This window comes from Toxotes jaculatrix, chromosome 18 (genome assembly GCF_017976425.1).
Source record: "Toxotes jaculatrix isolate fToxJac2 chromosome 18, fToxJac2.pri, whole genome shotgun sequence".
In the NCBI taxonomy this organism is placed as follows: Eukaryota; Metazoa; Chordata; class Actinopteri; family Toxotidae; genus Toxotes; species Toxotes jaculatrix.
In genome coordinates, this window is record NC_054411.1 from 9,821,301 (window position 1) to 9,827,463 (window position 6,163).

Consider the following 6,163-nt stretch of genomic DNA (forward strand, 5'->3'; position numbering starts at 1 on the left):
CCATAGGGGCCCCAGGATTGATTGACATGCAGGCAAGACCCTTCGTGTTAAGACAGGTCTGACTATTACAAATCTTAATCTGCATGACTAAATGTAGCAGTTCAGTCTGAATTAATAAATTATAGCACAATGGGATTTAAGTGAGGAGTGATATGACAAACCCTGACAAGCTCATATCAATAGTTTGAACGGAAAAAGATCCCAAGCCCTCCTGAAGTTCAGATTTGGCTAGAACTCTCATCAGCTAATGAGTTTTGTAACTTGCACTTGAAAAAAAAAGAACTGTTCTGCTATGTTTTTGATGGATTTTCTGTCTGCAGAGTGTTCACGCTTAACAATAAGGGTCACACTGGAGTGCAGATAAACACAATAAACACTTTCCCAATTTGGATGCATAGATGTGTAAAATTATGCACAAGTGGGGATGTCAAATTTTTTGGCTTTGGATGGATTTTAACTTGTTGTAATACATAACAGGTCCTCTACACACCTTTGGCTGGTAGTGGGTAAAGTGGTGGAGATAGATGTAATGGTTTAATTCTGCACCTGAGAGGAGGATTACCCAGAGCAAGTAGCTGGCATGAGTATATTCTTCTTTTTCTTCCCAAGTGGATCCCTGCTTCATCACAATTTAATACTAATTACCATGATTACATATTCTGAATCTGGGTCTGGCTAGCATGATGTACAGCCCTAATTTTGCTTTTTTTTTTTCCATGTGCATGGAATAAATTCAAAGTGTTATTTCCTTGATTTTTCACTTGGGGGCAGTGTAAGTCTACTCAACTGAACAGCTTAAATTTTGATCTCTCTGGAGGAAACTTTCCCCGTGTTTATTGCTGTAATAATAATAAGAACAAGATGAAGAAGAACCATTTAGTCTCCCATGGTCTCACATTTGTTTCTTAATTGCTCTGTTTTGTCTGATCTCTTACATTTTTCTTTCTGTACAAATAAATGATAGCTGACCGTTTTGCTTCTAGTATTTAGTGGATTAGAAAGTGGTTGTTGGAGAACATAATACATCTCCATTTTTTTTTTTTTACCATAACACACTTTTAAGCTTTGCTATAGGGCATGCATTTTAATCAGTAAGGTTACCTCTCCATGTATGCCTGACAGACTGACACAACATGTCTTTTTTAAGCTTCAGTCAGCTGCTGTCTGAACATGAGAATTAATGTCTCTCAGATTGTTCTGTTTATCATTGACTGAATGGAGGAAAAAAAGCTTGTTTTTGTCTTAGACAGCATGTTCACATTTCATTGTCCATTTCCAGGGAATCAGCTGGGTATTAATCAAAACTATGGTGTTTAGGGAAATCTTAACAAAAAGAGTAGTGAATTATTTTTCAGTTGTATGTAGATTTAAGATTAACAGTATAAATTACAATGCTAAATGTCACATTTTCATGACTACCAGAGTTTTACAGTTTTATTAGAGTTTTATTACTTTTTTATGATTTACGGCATTTAACAATCATGCCAGTGTCCCCTCATCTGGAATGGAAGTTTTTTTTTCTTTTCATACTCAAGCACACACAGATTCACATAAACAAATTAAGTGCTTATCCTTCAAACAGTCGTAGCCTTTTGCCTGCAGTGTTTAATTGATTGATTTGAACAGACTGTAACTACACTGTTTGTTCAAAGCATGCGTGACTCCTTTGCAGCAATAACACCAGCTGTAATGCAATTATGGCACCAAAGAGGCCTGTTAAAAACCAGGAGATAATCAAGGCTCCATGGAACTGAGCCTCAGCCTTCTAGGAAATTTGAGTGCCCTAACAGACGCTGAGTAAGAGCTAGTTCTATGGGAAAAATCTAGCAAACTAGAATTAAATGAATTACATGTAATCATTCAGTTTCACAGTGAGTTATTCTAATGTATCTAATGTTTTTTTTTTGTTGTTTTTTTTTAAATAAAAATATGAAAAAAACAAACCAAAATTCAATGTCAAATTGTGCCTCAGCTGACCAGATATCTGGTAAAAGCAAGGAAAAGGATGTTAGTTATAGCAAACATTCTCCTCCTACACTATCTGTGCAAAGTGCAGGTGAAGTGTAGACACACTGTACATAGAGGCTGGCTGTTCAGGACAGAGGACCCCGCTGTGACTGTTGACTCTTGGTCTGTTTTCCCACCACAGAGGAGTTCATGACTGAATGACCCCAAATATGCATGACAAGGGAGCACTGTTTATAAAATCAAATATGACTTTCGGAATGAACTATGATCAGCAGCTGACTGGCTACTTCCTTTTTTGTACGGATGAGAACTGTTAATGAAAGGTTCTTTCCAAGAATCTTCTCTGGAAACATTAAGGAAAACATTCCCTGTTAAATGAATCTTTTGTTTGGCACTGGCAGTCTGATGGTAACTGTTCTTAATTCTTAGTATTTATTAGATTTAATAGACGCACAGTATTTAAATAATAAAGCTTTGTCTTGTTGGAAAACTCTCAATTTTAACATGCAGCTTCAGTGACTGTGTTATTTTTCACATGGAGACGCGTGCTAAGATTAGGCCGCAGATTGTCAGGCAGGACATCTGCATCCTGCCAGCTCTCTGCCAGAGATGCTGGGAGGTGACACATCTGCTGGAAGCTGTCAGCAGCCCTTTCACGTCATCACAGAGGCTGGGTGGGGCAAGGTCAGCCACTTGGGGAGTGTTGTGAAAGAGTTCAATGGAAGTGCCCTAAAGTCACCCAAGCCCATAAGTTAACCAAGAACTCCCTAGTCAGTCATCAAGCACAAATTTATTCTGTGTTCCACATGAGATCTTTTCCAAAAAGATGCTAGAATTCATCTCTGAAGTTCATACATGGGAATTTTTGTTAGGAGCCAGCATTTGTACAAACCACTGAACTTCTGACCTTTCTCACTGACTTTACTCCTGACTGAAATTTAGAGAGAAAACATATTTACAGAGATTTTTGTTTGTAGTTTTTCACATTAGAATAATTTCTTTATAAGGATATTTTTCAGGACAAATAATGACATGCAGGCTTTTCTTGAAAACTTCCTTGAAAACTGAAGAACAAATCCATGCAGCTACTTCAAAGGAAGGATACTAATCTACTTTGCACATGTCTGTGAATGGCTTACCATAACACTGTGTCTAAGGAGGATATAATATGTGTAATGAATTTTTAGCTTTTACATATCAATATAAAAACAAGATGGGGACAATAAATACTGCATATTGCACCAAGCATTATGGTAAACATTAAACTTGAGCCAAAAATAGGTGTCTGCCATCCTCGACCTATTGTTTTTGTGATGAGGAAACGCTATGAGAACTGCAGAAGAGTCAAAACAGTGTGTGTTGACTGAATGTAAATTAATAAAACTTTCCTGAAGCTAGTTCAGCCATGAATCTCTATGGTGGAATAACTTCTTCTTTAATAGTTATAATATTCAGTTGTAATCCTTCAGTTGTAAGTCTTCAGACTGTGTGCAGGAACTGTACAGGTCTCATGATGTATGTTTGATGAACTAGACTGAGGAAAGGTCACGTTTAGAGCACATATAACACATAGGATGGCAATTATATTTACATGTTAACATTTGAAAAGATGTTAACCAACAGTACAAGTAGCTTCTTAAGCAGAGTCAATGATCATTTTACATACAGTATGTGACAAAAATCAGTTATTGCCAAAAAGAGAATTTCCTATTTATTTGCCTGTGAAAATGCTAACATAAACATAGGTTTAACATTTTCTTGTAATTTAAATGTCATGAAGACGACAAATTTGTTTGATGTTTTGAAGATACATTTAAGAGAGGACATAATCTAAATAAAAGTCTCATTCATACTTTTCATATTGTTATCCTCATATGGTCACTGTGGTCAACAGATCACAATTTCGTTTTACATCATTGTAAAAAAAAAAAGTTGGTGATGCCAATGAAACTATAACTGTGTATTTTAGGCCTAAATGTGATTTAAGCAAAATTTGCTATGTTTAGAAATCCACTGCAAAGGGTAGATATTAAACAAAAGATTCATTTAAATCCACATTCATATTTAAAACATATAGTCATTAAAGGAACTACATGGCTCTAAAAGCAAAATATTAATGTGGGTACATATCAAGATTAACAGCATCATATTTACTTTCTTATTTCAGCAATAAGATAATAAGCTTTATTAGCTTTTCTATTAGCTTTTCTGTCAAAGGGAAACATAAAGTATATCTGTCAAAGAGATATTAGTGATTCTAACCAACATGACAGTGAGTTAACAAGCTTCTTCCTGTCATGTGGCCAATTCCCTGGCTGTAAGTGGGTCAAAGGAGCTCAGAATGCATCAGGATGAAACAAAAGTCACAATGAAAAACATTCAGTGAAACAAACTCTCATGTGCACATGCTAATCTGATACCTTTGACCTGAACAGGAAATTTTACTACCTTTACTATTGCCACAAATATCATTTTACTCTGTGACACACCTGTTATGTTCTAATATAATTCCAATTACTGTAACAATGTGAATGTTATTCCAGTCAAATATGTTTAGGGGTGATATTGTTGGGTCATGAAATGACCCACTTTTCAGGACTCATAAATGTGAGGTGTCAGAGCTTTCCTCATGACCCAAATGGTAAAACACTTGAGCTGCATAATGTCCCACAAACACAGATCTGGGTCGTGTAAACTAACTCTGTAAGTTTCAGCCATATGTAATGCTTAATTACTGTGAGCACTGAATGACTGTTTGTCTGGTAAGACCATCAGTCATACCACTCAATTGGAGGCGTAATCAGAGAAGATATTCACTAAGCTCCACATCTAAATGTGTGGTTAAGGCTCACTAAAGCCACTCTTAATTAGGTCATCACTGGCTGTGTCACGACGGTGGTCTCTCTGCCGTGGTGGCTAATGAGAATTTGTCCCTACAGTGTTTACCAGATGTGAGTAATGTGTGTGTGGAAGGCATAGGGGATAAACTATTGAATCTATCCCTTGATTAGAACATATAGCTGTGGAAATATATAGGTCAGTGAAGTTTTGATCAAGAGATAAAATCAAATCCATCAAAGGAAAAGACCATAACACTTTAACAACCAAAAGTGACCAGCAACCCTGCTATGTGGTTTTGTGTTTCTAAAAGACAATTAACCTCTGATACTAATAAAGATTAATTAACTACATCATAAACACACTGTGTAATCTGTGATGCTGTTCATTGTTGGTGTCCCTCCATTTGCATTTTCAATTATGTTGATACCCAAATAGAGTAGGCTGTAGGCAACAGCAGTAGGCTGTAGTTCAGCATAGTGGAAGCTGTACTGATGCCTTCCTCTGTCCACAGCTTGTTAGGTTTTGCCTTTTATCATGTACCATTAATCTAATTTCAACATGGGTCAGCCATGTGTGCAGACCAAGAAGAGGGATACCCAGATAAAAAAGCATGACCTGAATACAACTCTTGACTGATCTATAGAATAGACATTTAGTGTGACTTATTGAGGTCCATTTGACCATATTTGCACCATTATGCTCACTAATATTTACACAGGTTGCCATGTTTCACTCTACATGCACGTCAAGGTATTGTGTCACACTTGTAGACATAGGAGGCATAACTTAGGTATAGATGCTTATGGTTGCTAAGTAGTGGGATGTGAAGCATTTATTCCTGCCCATTGCAGGTCACGTTTGTTTGTTCTGTGTATTAACAGATGGTCTGTGGCCTATTTCTGGGGAAATATAGGTTATCATTTCAGTCAAAAGAGAATACATTTGGAAGACTTACAAAAAAAAGTCTTACATAAAAGGTAGGCTATATGAAACCCCTTAAACTAGGGCTTTATGAGATAAAAAGTCATATTAGGCTATCCTAAAATATATTTTCATGACACAATGGACCCCTTAAAAAACAAAAAAAAAATCTTCCTCTCATTTTAGCTTGCTTGGAGCTACTACACTTGGTTTACAATGTGATAAAATAAAATCCAAAAAGAATCTAGCACTTCAATCTACTCATTTTTTTAATAATTCAGCACCTAATTAAAAATGTTTTATGCTGGTTTCTTATATACTTTTGCTTTATTTGCAAAATATTTATGAATAAAGATTTGTTTGTTGAGTGACGTTCTCTATGTTCTTGTGTAGTGACGGCATCATCTGCTGTATGACGTAAACTATCTGCGCC